Here is an 18,018-nt window from a genome sequence, read left to right on the forward strand (position 1 = left end):
TGCTTCCCTGCTAATCTGCGACTGTCGCCGATGCAGCTGATCAGCAGGCTCGCCCAAGGACCCTTCTTCGCCCACTGCCACCAAACAATCACCGTCGGCAATGGCACTGGCTGTTCCCTGCGCAAGTGGTCTCTCGGGCTCTCACAGCTTCAGTTGGGGGAACGGCACTTACACAAGCATTGTTTCCAACGTGCTCGTATTTGCTTGTCTGCAGGTCCCGTTCCTCTTCGCTGTTGGCAATTCAAGCGCTATCGTGACTTTTGACAAGCCAGAGCGGTCACCTCTGGTCCCTGCGAATCGGCGACTGTCACCGATGCAGCTGATGAGCAGGCTCGTCCAAGGACCCTTCTTCGCCTACTGCCACCAAACAATCACCGTCGGCAATGGCACTTGCTGTTCCCTGCGCAAGTGGACTCTCGAGCTCTCACAGCTTCAGTTGGGGGAACGGCACGTACGCAAGCATTGTTTCCAACATGCTCGTATTTGCGTGTCTGCAGGTCCCGTTCCTCTTCGCTGTTGGCAATTCAAGCGCTATCGTGTCTTTTGACAAGCCAGAGCGGTCACCTTTGCTCCCTGCTAATCTGCGACTGTCACCGATGCAGCTTATCGGCACACTCGTCCAAGGACCCTTCTTCGCCTACTGCCGCCAAACAATCACCGTCGGCAATGGCACTGGCTGTTCCCTGCGCAAGTGGAACCTCGGGCTCTCACAGCTTCAGTTAGGGGAACGGCACACACGCAAGCGTTGTTTCCAACGTGCTCGTATTTGCTTGTCTGCTCGTACCGCTCATCTTCGCTGTTCGCAATTCAAGCGCTATCGCGACGTTTGACAAGCCAGAGCGGTCACCTCTGCTCCCTGCTAATCTGCGACTGTCACCGATGCAGCTGATCAGAAGGCTCGTCCAAGGACCCTTCTTCGCCCACTGCCACCAAACAATCACCGTCTGCAATGGCACTGGCTGATCCCTGCGCAAGTGGACTCTCGGGCTCTCGCAGCTTCAGTTGGGGGAACGGCTCGTACGCAAGCATTGTTTCCAACATGCTCGTATTTGCTTGTCTGCAGGTCCCGTTCCTCTTCACTGTTGGCAGTTCAAGCGCTATCGTGACTTTTGACAAGCCAGAGCGGTCACCTCTGGTCCCTGCGAATCGGCGACTGTCACCGATGCAGCTGATCAGCAGGCTCGTCCAAGGACCCTTCTTCGTCTACTGCCACCAAACAATCACCGTCGGCAATGGCACTAGCTGTTCCCTGCGCAAGTGGACTCTCGGGCTCTCACAGCTTCAGTTGGGGGAACGGCACATACGCAAGCGTTGTTTCCAACGTGCTCATATTTGCTTGTCTGCAGGTCCCGTTCCTCTTCGCTGTTGGCAATTCAAGCGCTATCGCGACGTTTGACAAGCCAGAGCGGTCACCTCTGCTCCCTGCTAATTTGCGACTGTCACCGGTGCAGCTGATCAGCAGGCTCGCCCGAGGACCCTTCTTCGCCCACTGCCACCAAACAATAACCGTCGGCAATGACACAGGCTGTTCCCTGCGCAAGTGTACTCTCGGGCTCTCACAGCTTCAGTTGGGGCAACGGCACGTACGCAAGCATTGTTTCCAACGTGCTCGTATTTGCTTGTCTGCAGGTCCCGTTCCTCTTCGCTGTTGGCAATTCAAGCGCTATCGCGACGTTTGACAAGCCAGAGCGGTCACCTCTGCTCCCTGCTAATCTGCGACTGTCACCGATGCAGCTGATCGGCACGCTCGTCCAAGCACCCTTCTTCGCCTACTGCCACCAAACAATCACCGTCGGCAATGGCACTGGCTGTTCCCTGCGCAAGTGGACTCTCGGGCTCTCACAGCTTCAGTTGGGGCAAAGGCACGTACGCAAGCATTGTTTCCAACATGCTCGTATTTGCTTGTCTGCAGGTCCCGTTCCTCTTCGCTGTTGGCAATTCAAGCGCTATCGCGACGTTTGACAAGCCAGAGCGGTCACCTCTGCTCCCTGCTAATCTGCGACTGTCACCGATGCAGCTGATCAGCAGGCTCGTCCAAGGACCCTTCTTCGCCCACTGCTACCAAACAATCACCGTCGGCAATGGCACTGGCGGTTACCTGCGCAAGTGGACTCTCGGGCTCTCACAGCTTCAGTTGAGGGAATGGCAGGTATGCAAGCATTGTTTCCAACGTGCTCGTATTTGCTTGTCTGCAGGTCCCGTTCCTCTTCGCTGTTGGCAATTCAAGCGCTATCGCGAACGCTTGACAAGCCAGAGCAGTCACCTCTGCTACCTGCTAATCTGCGACTGTCATCGATGCAGCTGATCAGAAGGCTCGTCCAAGGACCCGTCTTCGCCTACTGCCACCAAACAATCACCGTCGGCAATGGCACTGGCTGTTCCCTGCGCAAGTGGACTCTCGGGCTCTCACAGCTTCAGTTGGGGGAACGGCACATACGCAAGCGTTGTTTCCAACGTGCTCGTATTTGCTTGTCTGCTCGTACCGCTCATCTTCGCCGTTGGCAATTCAAGCGCTATCGCGACGTTTGACAAGCCAGAGCGGTCACCTCTGCTCCCTGCTAATCTGCGACTGTCACCGATGCAGCTGATCAGAAGGCTCGTCCAAGGACCCTTCTTCGCCCACTGCCACCAAACAATCACCGTCTGCAATGGCACTGGCTGATCCCTGCGCAAGTGGAATCTCGGGCTCTCACAGCTTCAGTTGGGGGAACGGCACGTACGCAAGCATTCTTTCCAACGTGCTCGTATTTGCTTGTCTGCAGGTCCCGTTCCTCTTCGCTGTTGGCAATTCAAGCGCTATCGCGACGTTTGACAAGCCAGAGCAGTCACCTCTGCTCCCTGCTAATCTGCGACTGTCACCGATGCAGCTGATCAGAAGGCTCGTCCAAGGACCCTTCTTCGCCTACTGCCACCAAACAATCAACGTCGGCAATGGCACTAGCTGTTCCCTGCGCAAGTGGACTCTCGGGCTCTCACAGCTTCAGTTGGGGGAACGGCACATACGCAAGCGTTGTTTCCAACGTGCTCGTATTTGCTTGTCTGCAGGTCCCGTTCCTCTTAGCTGTTGGCAATTCAAGCGCTATCGCGACGTTTGACAAGCCAGAGCGGTCACCTCTGCTCCCTGCTTCCCTGCTAATCTGCGACTGTCGCCGATGCAGCTGATCAGCAGGCTCGCCCAAGGACCCTTCTTCGCCCACTGCCACCAAACAATCACCGTCGGCAATGGCACTGGCTGTTCCCTGCGCAAGTGGTCTCTCGGGCTCTCACAGCTTCAGTTGGGGGAACGGCACTTACACAAGCATTGTTTCCAACGTGCTCGTATTTGCTTGTCTGCAGGTCCCGTTCCTCTTCGCTGTTGGCAATTCAAGCGCTATCGTGACTTTTGACAAGCCAGAGCGGTCACCTCTGGTCCCTGCGAATCGGCGACTGTCACCGATGCAGCTGATGAGCAGGCTCGTCCAAGGACCCTTCTTCGCCTACTGCCACCAAACAATCACCGTCGGCAATGGCACTTGCTGTTCCCTGCGCAAGTGGACTCTCGAGCTCTCACAGCTTCAGTTGGGGGAACGGCACGTACGCAAGCATTGTTTCCAACATGCTCGTATTTGCGTGTCTGCAGGTCCCGTTCCTCTTCGCTGTTGGCAATTCACGCGCTATCGTGTCTTTTGACAAGCCAGAGCGGTCACCTTTGCTCCCTGCTAATCTGCGACTGTCACCGATGCAGCTTATCGGCACACTCGTCCAAGGACCCTTCTTCGCCTACTGCCACCAAACAATCACCGTCGGCAATGGCACTGGCTGTTCCCTGCGCAAGTGGAACCTCGGGCTCTCACAGCTTCAGTTAGGGGAACGGCACACACGCAAGCGTTGTTTCCAACGTGCTCGTATTTGCTTGTCTGCTCGTACCGCTCATCTTCGCTGTTCGCAATTCAAGCGCTATCGCGACGTTTGACAAGCCAGAGCGGTCACCTCTGCTCCCTGCTAATCTGCGACTGTCACCGATGCAGCTGATCAGAAGGCTCGTCCAAGGACCCTTCTTCGCCCACTGCCACCAAACAATCACCGTCTGCAATGGCACTGGCTGATCCCTGCGCAAGTGGACTCTCGGGCTCTCGCAGCTTCAGTTGGGGGAACGGCTCGTACGCAAGCATTGTTTCCAACATGCTCGTATTTGCTTGTCTGCAGGTCCCGTTCCTCTTCACTGTTGGCAGTTCAAGCGCTATCGTGACTTTTGACAAGCCAGAGCGGTCACCTCTGGTCCCTGCGAATCGGCGACTGTCACCGATGCAGCTGATCAGCAGGCTCGTCCAAGGACCCTTCTTCGTCTACTGCCACCAAACAATCACCGTCGGCAATGGCACTAGCTGTTCCCTGCGCAAGTGGACTCTCGGGCTCTCACAGCTTCAGTTGGGGGAACGGCACATACGCAAGCGTTGTTTCCAACGTGCTCATATTTGCTTGTCTGCAGGTCCCGTTCCTCTTCGCTGTTGGCAATTCAAGCGCTATCGCGACGTTTGACAAGCCAGAGCGGTCACCTCTGCTCCCTGCTAATTTGCGACTGTCACCGGTGCAGCTGATCAGCAGGCTCGCCCGAGGACCCTTCTTCGCCCACTGCCACCAAACAATAACCGTCGGCAATGACACAGGCTGTTCCCTGCGCAAGTGTACTCTCGGGCTCTCACAGCTTCAGTTGGGGCAACGGCACGTACGCAAGCATTGTTTCCAACGTGCTCGTATTTGCTTGTCTGCAGGTCCCGTTCCTCTTCGCTGTTGGCAATTCAAGCGCTATCGCGACGTTTGACAAGCCAGAGCGGTCACCTCTGCTCCCTGCTAATCTGCGACTGTCACCGATGCAGCTGATCGGCACGCTCGTCCAAGCACCCTTCTTCGCCTACTGCCACCAAACAATCACCGTCGGCAATGGCACTGGCTGTTCCCTGCGCAAGTGGACTCTCGGGCTCTCACAGCTTCAGTTGGGGCAAAGGCACGTACGCAAGCATTGTTTCCAACATGCTCGTATTTGCTTGTCTGCAGGTCCCGTTCCTCTTCGCTGTTGGCAATTCAAGCGCTATCGCGACGTTTGACAAGCCAGAGCGGTCACCTCTGCTCCCTGCTAATCTGCGACTGTCACCGATGCAGCTGATCAGCAGGCTCGTCCAAGGACCCTTCTTCGCCCACTGCTACCAAACAATCACCGTCGGCAATGGCACTGGCGGTTACCTGCGCAAGTGGACTCTCGGGCTCTCACAGCTTCAGTTGAGGGAATGGCAGGTACGCAAGCATTGTTTCCAACGTGCTCGTATTTGCTTGTCTGCAGGTCCCGTTCCTCTTCGCTGTTGGCAATTCAAGCGCTATCGCGAACGCTTGACAAGCCAGAGCAGTCACCTCTGCTACCTGCTAATCTGCGACTGTCATCGATGCAGCTGATCAGAAGGCTCGTCCAAGGACCCGTCTTCGCCTACTGCCACCAAACAATCACCGTCGGCAATGGCACTGGCTGTTCCCTGCGCAAGTGGACTCTCGGGCTCTCACAGCTTCAGTTGGGGGAACGGCACATACGCAAGCGTTGTTTCCAACGTGCTCGTATTTGCTTGTCTGCTCGTACCGCTCATCTTCGCCGTTGGCAATTCAAGCGCTATCGCGACGTTTGACAAGCCAGAGCGGTCACCTCTGCTCCCTGCTAATCTGCGACTGTCACCGATGCAGCTGATCAGAAGGCTCGTCCAAGGACCCTTCTTCGCCCACTGCCACCAAACAATCACCGTCTGCAATGGCACTGGCTGATCCCTGCGCAAGTGGAATCTCGGGCTCTCACAGCTTCAGTTGGGGGAACGGCACGTACGCAAGCATTCTTTCCAACGTGCTCGTATTTGCTTGTCTGCAGGTCCCGTTCCTCTTCGCTGTTGGCAATTCAAGCGCTATCGCGACGTTTGACAAGCCAGAGCAGTCACCTCTGCTCCCTGCTAATCTGCGACTGTCACCGATGCAGCTGATCAGAAGGCTCGTCCAAGGACCCTTCTTCGCCTACTGCCACCAATCACCGTCGGCAATGGCACTAGCTGTTCCCTGCGCAAGTGGACTCTCGGGCTCTCACAGCTTCAGTTGGGGGAACGGCACGTACGCAAGCATTGTTTCCAACATGCTCGTATTTGCTTGTCTGCAGGTCCCGTTCCTCTTCACTGTTGGCAATTCAAGCGCTATCGTGACTTTTGACAAGCCAGAGCGGTCACCTCTGGTCCCTGCGAATCGGCGACTGTCACCGATGCAGCTGATCAGCAGGCTCGTCCAAGGACCCTTCTTCGTCTACTGCCACCAAACAATCACCGTCGGCAATGGCACTAGCTGTTCCCTGCGCAAGTGGACTCTCGGGCTCTCACAGCTTCAGTTGGGGGAACGGCACATACGCAAGCGTTGTTTCCAACGTGCTCATATTTGCTTGTCTGCAGGTCCCGTTCCTCTTCGCTGTTGGCAATTCAAGCGCTATCGCGACGTTTGACAAGCCAGAGCGGTCACCTCTGCTCCCTGCTAATTTGCGACTCTCACCGATGCAGCTGATCAGCAGGCTCGCCCAAGGACCCTTCTTCGCCCACTGCCACCAAACAATCACCGTCGGCAATGGCACTGGCTGTTCCCTGCGCAAGTGGACTCTCGGGCTCTCACAGCTTCAGTTGGGGGAACGCCACGTACGCAAGCATTGTTTCCAACATGCTCGTATTTGCTTGTCTGCACGTCCCGCTCATCTTCGCCGTTGGCAATTCAAGCGCTATCGCGACGTTTGACAAGCCAGAGCGGTCACCTCTGGTCCCTGCGAATCGGCGACTGTCGCCGATGCAGCTGATCAGCAGGTTCGTCCAAGGACCCTTCTTCGCCTACTGCCACCAAACAATCACCGTCGGCAATGACACTGGCTGTTCCCTGCGCAAGTGGACTCTCGGGCTCTCACAGCTTCAGTTGGTGGAACGGCACGTACGCAAGCATTGTTTCCAACATGCTCGTATTTGCTTGTCTGCAGGTCCCGTACCTCTTCGCTGTTGGCAATTCAAGCGCTATCGTGACTTTTGACAAGCCAGAGCGGTCACCTCTGGTCCCTGCGAATCGGCGACTGTCACCGATGCAGCCGATCAGCAGGCTCGTCCAAGGACTCTTCTTCGCCTACTGCCACCAAACAATCAACGTCGGCAATGGCTTTAGCTGTTCCCTGCGCAAGTGGACTCTCGGGCTCTCACAGCTTCAGTTGGGGGAACGGCACATACGCAAGCGTTGTTTCCAACGTGCTCGTATTTGCTTGTCTGCAGGTCCCGTTCCTCATAGCTGTTGGCAATTCAAGCGCTATCGCGACGTTTGACAAGCCAGAGCGGTCACCTCTGCTCCCTGCTTCCCTGCTAATCTGCGACTCTCGCCGATGCAGCTGATCAGCAGGCTCGCCCAAGGACCCTTCTTCGCCCACTGCCACCAAACAATCACCGTCGGCAATGGCACTGGCTGTTCCCTGCGCAAGTGGTCTCTCGGGCTCTCACAGCTTCAGTTGGGGGAACGGCACGTACACAAGCATTGTTTCCAACGTGCTCGTATTTGCTTGTCTGCAGGTCCCGTTCCTCTTCGCTGTTGGCAATTCAAGCGCTATCTTGACTTTTGACAAGCCAGAGCGGTTACCTCTGGTCCCTGCGAATCGGCGACTGTCACCGATGCAGCTGATCAGCAGGCTCGTCCAAGGACCCTTCTTCGTCTACTGCCACCAAACAATCACCGTCGGCAATGGCACTAGCTGTTCCCTGCGCAAGTGGACTCTCGGGCTCTCACAGCTTCAGTTGGGGGAACGGCACATACGCAAGCGTTGTTTCCAACGTGCTCATATTTGCTTGTCTGCAGGTCCCGTTCCTCTTCGCTGTTGGCAATTCAAGCGCTATCGCGACGTTTGACAAGCCAGAGCGGTCACCTCTGCTCCCTGCTAATTTGCGACTGTCACCGGTGCAGCTGATCAGCAGGCTCGCCCGAGGACCCTTCTTCGCCCACTGCCACCAAACAATCACCGTCGGCAATGACACTGGCTGTTCCCTGCGCAAGTGTACTCTCGGGCTCTCACAGCTTCAGTTGGGGCAACGGCACGTACGCAAGCATTGTTTCCAACGTGCTCGTATTTGCTTGTCTGCAGGTCCCGTTCCTCTTCGCTGTTGGCAATTCAAGCGCTATCGCGACGTTTGACAAGCCAGAGCGGTCACCTCTGCTCCCTGCTAATCTGCGACTGTCACCGATGCAGCTGATCGGCACGCTCGTCCAAGCACCCTTCTTCGCCTACTGCCACCAAACAATCACCGTCGGCAATGGCACTGGCTGTTCCCTGCGCAAGTGGACTCTCGGGCTCTCACAGCTTCAGTTGGGGCAAAGGCACGTACGCAAGCATTGTTTCCAACATGCTCGTATTTGCTTGTCTGCAGGTCCCGTTCCTCTTCGCTGTTGGCAATTCAAGCGCTATCGCGACGTTTGACAAGCCAGAGCGGTCACCTCTGCTCCCTGCTAATCTGCGACTGTCACCGATGCAGCTGATCAGCAGGCTCGTCCAAGGACCCTTCTTCGCCCACTGCTACCAAACAATCACCGTCGGCAATGGCACTGGCGGTTACCTGCGCAAGTGGACTCTCGGGCTCTCACAGCTTCAGTTGAGGGAATGGCAGGTACGCAAGCATTGTTTCCAACGTGCTCGTATTTGCTTGTCTGCAGGTCCCGTTCCTCTTCGCTGTTGGCAATTCAAGCGCTATCGCGAACGCTTGACAAGCCAGAGCAGTCACCTCTGCTACCTGCTAATCTGCGACTGTCATCGATGCAGCTGATCAGAAGGCTCGTCCAAGGACCCGTCTTCGCCTACTGCCACCAAACAATCACCGTCGGCAATGGCACTGGCTGTTCCCTGCGCAAGTGGACTCTCGGGCTCTCACAGCTTCAGTTGGGGGAACGGCACATACGCAAGCGTTGTTTCCAACGTGCTCGTATTTGCTTGTCTGCTCGTACCGCTCATCTTCGCCGTTGGCAATTCAAGCGCTATCGCGACGTTTGACAAGCCAGAGCGGTCACCTCTGCTCCCTGCTAATCTGCGACTGTCACCGATGCAGCTGATCAGAAGGCTCGTCCAAGGACCCTTCTTCGCCCACTGCCACCAAACAATCACCGTCTGCAATGGCACTGGCTGATCCCTGCGCAAGTGGAATCTCGGGCTCTCACAGCTTCAGTTGGGGGAACGGCACGTACGCAAGCATTCTTTCCAACGTGCTCGTATTTGCTTGTCTGCAGGTCCCGTTCCTCTTCGCTGTTGGCAATTCAAGCGCTATCGCGACGTTTGACAAGCCAGAGCAGTCACCTCTGCTCCCTGCTAATCTGCGACTGTCACCGATGCAGCTGATCAGAAGGCTCGTCCAAGGACCCTTCTTCGCCTACTGCCACCAATCCCCGTCGGCAATGGCACTAGCTGTTCCCTGCGCAAGTGGACTCTCGGGCTCTCACAGCTTCAGTTGGGGGAACGGCACGTACGCAAGCATTGTTTCCAACATGCTCGTATTTGCTTGTCTGCAGGTCCCGTTCCTCTTCACTGTTGGCAATTCAAGCGCTATCGTGACTTTTGACAAGCCAGAGCTGTCACCTCTGGTCCCTGCGAATCGGCGACTGTCACCGATGCAGCTGATCAGCAGGCTCGTCCAAGGACCCTTCTTCGTCTACTGCCACCAAACAATCACCGTCGGCAATGGCACTAGCTGTTCCCTGCGCAAGTGGACTCTCGGGCTCTCACAGCTTCAGTTGGGGGAACGGCACATACGCAAGCGTTGTTTCCAACGTGCTCATATTTGCTTGTCTGCAGGTCCCGTTCCTCTTCGCTGTTGGCAATTCAAGCGCTATCGCGACGTTTGACAAGCCAGAGCGGTCACCTCTGCTCCCTGCTAATTTGCGACTCTCACCGATGCAGCTGATCAGCAGGCTCGCCCAAGGACCCTTCTTCGCCCACTGCCACCAAACAATCACCGTCGGCAATGGCACTGGCTGTTCCCTGCGCAAGTGGACTCTCGGGCTCTCACAGCTTCAGTTGTGGGAACGCCACGTACGCAAGCATCGTTTCCAACATGCTCGTATTTGCTTGTCTGCAGGTCCCGCTCATCTTCGCCGTTGGCAATTCAAGCGCTATCGCGACGTTTGACAAGCCAGAGCGGTCACCTCTGGTCCCTGCGAATCGGCGACTGTCGCCGATGCAGCTGATCAGCAGGCTCGTCCAAGGACCCTTCTTTGCCTACTGCCACCAAACAATCACCGTCGGCAATGACACTGGCTGTTCCCTGCGCAAGTGGACTCTCGGGATCTCACAGCTTCAGTTGGGGGAACGGCACGTACGCAAGCATTGTTTCCAACATGCTCGTATTTGCTTGTCTGCAGGTCCCGTACCTCTTCGCTGTTGGCAATTCAAGCGCTATCGTGACTTTTGACAAGCCAGAGCGGTCACCTCTGGTCCCTGCGAATCGGCGACTGTCACCGATGCAGCCCATCAGCAGGCTCCTCCAAGGACCCTTCTTCGCCTACTGCCACCAAACAATCAACGTCGGCAATGGCACTAGCTGTTCCCTGCGCAAGTGGACTCTCGGGCTCTCACAGCTTCAGTTGGGGGAACGGCACATACGCAAGCGTTGTTTCCAACGTGCTCGTATTTGCTTGTCTGCAGGTCCCGTTCCTCATAGCTGTTGGCAATTCAAGCGCTATCGCGACGTTTGACAAGCCAGAGCGGTCACCTCTGCTCCCTGCTTCCCTGCTAATCTGCGACTGTCGCCGATGCAGCTGATCAGCAGGCTCGCCCAAGGACCCTTCTTCGCCCACTGCCACCAAACAATCACCGTCGGCAATGGCACTGGCTGTTCCCTGCGCAAGTGGTCGCTCGGGCTCTCACAGCTTCAGTTGGGGGAACGGCACGTACACAAGCATTGTTTCCAACGTGCTCGTATTTGCTTGTCTGCAGGTCCCGTTCCTCTTCGCTGTTGGCAATTCAAGCGCTATCGTGACTTTTGACAAGCCAGAGCGGTCACCTCTGGTCCCTGCGAATCGGCGACTGTCACCGATGCAGCTGATGAGCAGGCTCGTCCAAGGACCCTTCTTCGCCTACTGCCACCAAACAGTCACCGTCGGCAATGGCACTTGCTGTTCCCTGCGCAAGTGGACTCTCGGGCTCTCACAGCTTCAGTTGGGGGAACGGCACGTACGCAAGCATTGTTTCCAACATGCTCGTATTTGCGTGTCTGCAGGTCCCGTTCCTCTTCGCTGTTGGCAATTCAAGCGCTATCGTGTCTTTTGACAAGCCAGAGCGGTCACCTCTGCTCCCTGCTAATTTGCGACTGTCACCGGTGCAGCTGATCAGCAGGCTCGCCCGAGGACCCTTCTTCGCCCACTGCCACCAAACAATCACCGTCGGCAATGGCACTGGCTGTTCCCTGCGCAAGTGTACTCTCGGGCTCTCACAGCTTCAGTTGGGGCAACGGCACGTACGCAAGCATTGTTTCCAACGTGCTCGTATTTGCTTGTCTGCAGGTCCCGTTCCTCTTGGCTGTTGGCAATTCAAGCGCTATCGCGACGTTTGACAAGCCAGAGCGGTCACCTCTGCTCCCTGCTAATCTGCGACTGTCACCGATGCAGCTGATCGGCACGCTCGTCCAAGCACCCTTCTTCGCCTACTGCCACCAAACAATCACCGTCGGCAATGGCACTGGCTGTTCCCTGCGCAAGTGGACTCTCGGGCTCTCACAGCTTCAGTTGGGGCAAAGGCACGTACGCAAGCATTGTTTCCAACATGCTCGTATTTGCTTGTCTGCAGGTCCCGTTCCTCTTCGCTGTTGGCAATTCAAGCGCTATCGCGACGTTTGACAAGCCAGAGCGGTCACCTCTGCTCCCTGCTAATCTGCGACTGTCACCGATGCAGCTGATCAGCAGGCTCGTCCAAGGACCCTTCTTCGCCCACTGCTACCAAACAATCACCGTCGGCAATGGCACTGGCTGTTCCCTGCGCAAGTGGACTCTTGGGCTCTCACAGCTTCAGTTGAGGGAATGGCAGGTACGCAAGCATTGTTTCCAACGTGCTCGTATTTGCTTGTCTGCAGGTCCCGTTCCTCTTCGCTGTTGGCAATTCAAGCGCTATCGCGAACGCTTGACAAGCCAGAGCAGTCACCTCTGCTACCTGCTAATCTGCGACTGTCATCGATGCAGCTGATCAGAAGGCTCGTCCAAGGACCCGTCTTCGCCTACTGCCACCAAACAATCACCGTCGGCAATAGCACTGGCTGTTCCCTGCGCAAGTGGACTCTCGGGCTCTCACAGCTTCAGTTGGGGCAAAGGCACGTACGCAAGCATTGTTTCCAACATGCTCGTATTTGCTTGTCTGCAGGTCCCGTTCCTCTTCGCTGTTGGCAATTCAAGCGCTATCGCGACGTTTGACAAGCCAGAGCGGTCACCTCTGCTCCCTGCTAATCTGCGACTGTCACCGATGCAGCTGATCAGCAGGCTCGTCCAAGGACCCTTCTTCGCCCACTGCTACCAAACAATCACCGTCGGCAATGGCACTAGCTGTTCCCTGCGCAAGTGGACTCTCGGGCTCTCACAGCTTCAGTTGGGGGAACGGCACATACGCAAGCGTTGTTTCCAACGTGCTCATATTTGCTTGTCTGCAGGTCCCGTTCCTCTTCGCTGTTGGCAATTCAAGCGCTATCGCGACGTTTGACAAGCCAGAGCGGTCACCTCTGCTCCCTGCTAATCTGCGACTGTCACCGATGCAGCTGATCAGAAGGCTCGTCCAAGGACCCTTCTTCGCCCACTGCCACCAAACAATCACCGTCTGCAATGGCACTGGCTGATCCCTGCGCAAGTGCAATCTCGGGCTCTCACAGCTTCAGTTGGGGGAACGGCACGTACGCAAGCATTCTTTCCAACGTGCTCGTATTTGCTTGTCTGCAGGTCCCGTTCCTCTTCGCTGTTGGCAATTCAAGCGCTATCGCGACGTTTGACAAGCCAGAGCAGTCACCTCTGCTCCCTGCTAATCTGCGACTGTCACCGATGCAGCTGATCAGAAGGCTCGTCCAAGGACCCTTCTTCGCCTACTGCCACCAATCACCGTCGGCAATGGCACTAGCTGTTCCCTGCGCAAGTGGACTCTCGGGCTCTCACAGCTTCAGTTGGGGGAACGGCACGTACGCAAGCATTGTTTCCAACATGCTCGTATTTGCTTGTCTGCAGGTCCCGTTCCTCTTCACTGTTGGCAACTGAAGCGCTATCGTGACTTTTGACAAGCCAGAGCGGTCACCTCTGGTCCCTGCGAATCGGCGACTGTCACCGATGCAGCTGATCAGCAGGCTCGTCCAAGGACCCTTCTTCGTCTACTGCCACCAAACAATCACCGTCGGCAATGGCACTAGCTGTTCCCTGCGCAAGTGGACTCTCGGGCTCTCACAGCTTCAGTTGGGGGAACGGCACATACGCAAGCGTTGTTTCCAACGTGCTCATATTTGCTTGTCTGCAGGTCCCGTTCCTCTTCGCTGTTGGGAATTCAAGCGCTATCGCGACGTTTGACAAGCCAGAGCGGCCACCTCTGCTCCCTGCTAATTTGCGACTCTCACAGATGCAGCTGATCAGCAGGCTCGCCCAAGGACCCTTCTTCGCCCACTGCCACCAAACAATCACCGTCGGCAATGGCACTGGCTGTTCCCTGCGCAAGTGTACTCTCGGGCTCTCACAGCTTCAGTTGGGGCAACGGCACGTACGCAAGCATTGTTTCCAACGTGCTCGTATTTGCTTGTCTGCAGGTCCCGTTCCTCTTCGCTGTTGGCAATTCAAGCGCTATCGCGACGTTTGACAAGCCAGAGCGGTCCCCTCTGCTCCCTGCTAATCTGCGACTGTCACCGATGCAGCTGATCGGCACGCTCGTCCAAGCACCCTTCTTCGCCTACTGCCACCAAACAATCACCGTCGGCAATGGCACTGGCTGTTCCCTGCGCAAGTGGACTCTCGGGCTCTCACAGCTTCAGTTGGGGCAACGGCACGTACGCAAGCATTGTTTCCAACATGCTCGTATTTGCTTGTCTGTAGGTCCCGTTCCTCTTCGCTGTTGGCAATTCAAGCGCTATCGCGACGTTTGACAAGCCAGAGCGGTCACCTCTGCTCCCTGCTAATCGGCGACTGTCACCGATGCAGCCGATCAGCAGGCTCGTCCAAGGACCCTTCTTCGCCTACTGCCACCAAACAATCAACGTCGGCAATGGCACTAGCTGTTCCCTGCGCAAGTGGACTCTCGGGCTCTCACAGCTTCAGTTGGGGGAACGGCACATACGCAAGCGTTGTTTCCAACGTGCTCGTATTTGCTTGTCTGCAGGTCCCGTTCCTCATAGCTGTTGGCAATTCAAGCGCTATCGCGACGTTTGACAAGCCAGAGCGGTCACCTCTGCTCCCTGCTTCCCTGCTAATCTGCGACTCTCGCCGATGCAGCTGATCAGCAGGCTCGCCCAAGGACCCTTCTTCGCCCACTGCCACCAAACAATCACCGTCGGCAATGGCACTGGCTGTTCCCTGCGCAAGTGGTCTCTCGGGCTCTCACAGCTTCAGTTGGGGGAACGGCACGTACACAAGCATTGGTTCCAACGTGCTCGTATTTGCTTGTCTGCAGGTCCCGTTCCTCTTCGCTGTTGGCAATTCAAGCGCTATCTTGACTTTTGACAAGCCAGAGCGGTTACCTCTGGTCCCTGCGAATCGGCGACTGTCACCGATGCAGCTGATCAGCAGGCTCGTCCAAGGACCCTTCTTCGTCTACTGCCACCAAACAATCACCGTCGGCAATGGCACTAGCTGTTCCCTGCGCAAGTGGACTCTCGGGCTCTCACAGCTTCAGTTGGGGGAACGGCACATACGCAAGCGTTGTTTCCAACGTGCTCATATTTGCTTGTCTGCAGGTCCCGTTCCTCTTCGCTGTTGGCAATTCAAGCGCTATCGCGACGTTTGACAAGCCAGAGCGGTCACCTCTGCTCCCTGCTAATTTGCGACTGTCACCGGTGCAGCTGATCAGCAGGCTCGCCCGAGGACCCTTCTTCGCCCACTGCCACCAAACAATCACCGTCGGCAATGACACTGGCTGTTCCCTGCGCAAGTGTACTCTCGGGCTCTCACAGCTTCAGTTGGGGCAACGGCACGTACGCAAGCATTGTTTCCAACGTGCTCGTATTTGCTTGTCTGCAGGTCCCGTTCCTCTTCGCTGTTGGCAATTCAAGCGCTATCGCGACGTTTGACAAGCCAGAGCGGTCACCTCTGCTCCCTGCTAATCTGCGACTGTCACCGATGGAGCTGATCGGCACGCTCGTCCAAGCACCCTTCTTCGCCTACTGCCACCAAACAATCACCGTCGGCAATGGCACTGGCTGTTCCCTGCGCAAGTGGACTCTCGGGCTCTCACAGCTTCAGTTGGGGCAAAGGCACGTACGCAAGCATTGTTTCCAACATGCTCGTATTTGCTTGTCTGCAGGTCCCGTTCCTCTTCGCTGTTGGCAATTCAAGCGCTATCGCGACGTTTGACAAGCCAGAGCGGTCACCTCTGCTCCCTGCTAATCTGCGACTGTCACCGATGCAGCTGATCAGCAGGCTCGTCCAAGGACCCTTCTTCGCCCACTGCTACCAAACAATCACCGTCGGCAATGGCACTGGCGGTTACCTGCGCAAGTGGACTCTCGGGCTCTCACAGCTTCAGTTGAGGGAATGGCAGGTACGCAAGCATTGTTTCCAACGTGCTCGTATTTGCTTGTCTGCAGGTCCCGTTCCTCTTCGCTGTTGGCAATTCAAGCGCTATCGCGAACGCTTGACAAGCCAGAGCAGTCACCTCTGCTACCTGCTAATCTGCGACTGTCATCGATGCAGCTGATCAGAAGGCTCGTCCAAGGACCCGTCTTCGCCTACTGCCACCAAACAATCACCGTCGGCAATGGCACTGGCTGTTCCCTGCGCAAGTGGACTCTCGGGCTCTCACAGCTTCAGTTGGGGGAACGGCACATACGCAAGCGTTGTTTCCAACGTGCTCGTATTTGCTTGTCTGCTCGTACCGCTCATCTTCGCCGTTGGCAATTCAAGCGCTATCGCGACGTTTGACAAGCCAGAGCGGTCACCTCTGCTCCCTGCTAATCTGCGACTGTCACCGATGCAGCTGATCAGAAGGCTCGTCCAAGGACCCTTCTTCGCCCACTGCCACCAAACAATCACCGTCTGCAATGGCACTGGCTGATCCCTGCGCAAGTGGAATCTCGGGCTCTCACAGCTTCAGTTGGGGGAACGGCACGTACGCAAGCATTCTTTCCAACGTGCTCGTATTTGCTTGTCTGCAGGTCCCGTTCCTCTTCGCTGTTGGCAATTCAAGCGCTATCGCGACGTTTGACAAGCCAGAGCAGTCACCTCTGCTCCCTGCTAATCTGCGACTGTCACCGATGCAGCTGATCAGAAGGCTCGTCCAAGGACCCTTCTTCGCCTACTGCCACCAATCCCCGTCGGCAATGGCACTAGCTGTTCCCTGCGCAAGTGGACTCTCGGGCTCTCACAGCTTCAGTTGGGGGAACGGCACGTACGCAAGCATTGTTTCCAACATGCTCGTATTTGCTTGTCTGCAGGTCCCGTTCCTCTTCACTGTTGGCAATTCAAGCGCTATCGTGACTTTTGACAAGCCAGAGCTGTCACCTCTGGTCCCTGCGAATCGGCGACTGTCACCGATGCAGCTGATCAGCAGGCTCGTCCAAGGACCCTTCTTCGTCTACTGCCACCAAACAATCACCGTCGGCAATGGCACTAGCTGTTACCTGCGCAAGTGGACTCTCGGGCTCTCACAGCTTCAGTTGGGGGAACGGCACATACGCAAGCGTTGTTTCCAACGTGCTCATATTTGCTTGTCTGCAGGTCCCGTTCCTCTTCGCTGTTGGCAATTCAAGCGCTATCGCGACGTTTGACAAGCCAGAGCGGTCACCTCTGCTCCCTGCTAATTTGCGACTCTCACCGATGCAGCTGATCAGCAGGCTCGCCCAAGGACCCTTCTTCGCCCACTGCCACCAAACAATCACCGTCGGCAATGGCACTGGCTGTTCCCTGCGCAAGTGGACTCTCGGGCTCTCACAGCTTCAGTTGTGGGAACGCCACGTACGCAAGCATTGTTTCCAACATGCTCGTATTTGCTTGTCTGCAGGTCCCGCTCATCTTCGCCGTTGGCAATTCAAGCGCTATCGCGACGTTTGACAAGCCAGAGCGGTCACCTCTGGTCCCTGCGAATCGGCGACTGTCGCCGATGCAGCTGATCAGCAGGCTCGTCCAAGGACCCTTCTTTGCCTACTGCCACCAAACAATCACCGTCGGCAATGACACTGGCTGTTCCCTGCGCAAGTGGACTCTCGGGATCTCACAGCTTCAGTTGGGGGAACGGCACGTACGCAAGCATTGTTTCCAACATGCTCGTATTTGCTTGTCTGCAGGTCCCGTACCTCTTCGCTGTTGGCAATTCAAGCGCTATCGTGACTTTTGACAAGCCAGAGCGGTCACCTCTGGTCCCTGCGAATCGGCGACTGTCACCGATGCAGCCCATCAGCAGGCTCCTCCAAGGACCCTTCTTCGCCTACTGCCACCAAACAATCAACGTCGGCAATGGCACTAGCTGTTCCCTGCGCAAGTGGACTCTCGGGCTCTCACAGCTTCAGTTGGGGGAACGGCACATACGCAAGCGTTGTTTCCAACGTGCTCGTATTTGCTTGTCTGCAGGTCCCGTTCCTCATAGCTGTTGGCAATTCAAGCGCTATCGCGACGTTTGACAAGCCAGAGCGGTCACCTCTGCTCCCTGCTTCCCTGCTAATCTGCGACTGTCGCCGATGCAGCTGATCAGCAGGCTCGCCCAAGGACCCTTCTTCGCCCACTGCCACCAAACAATCACCGTCGGCAATGGCACTGGCTGTTCCCTGCGCAAGTGGTCGCTCGGGCTCTCACAGCTTCAGTTGGGGG

This window comes from Amblyomma americanum, chromosome 4 (genome assembly GCF_052857255.1).
Source record: "Amblyomma americanum isolate KBUSLIRL-KWMA chromosome 4, ASM5285725v1, whole genome shotgun sequence".
NCBI lineage: Eukaryota > Metazoa > Arthropoda > Arachnida > Ixodida > Ixodidae > Amblyomma > Amblyomma americanum.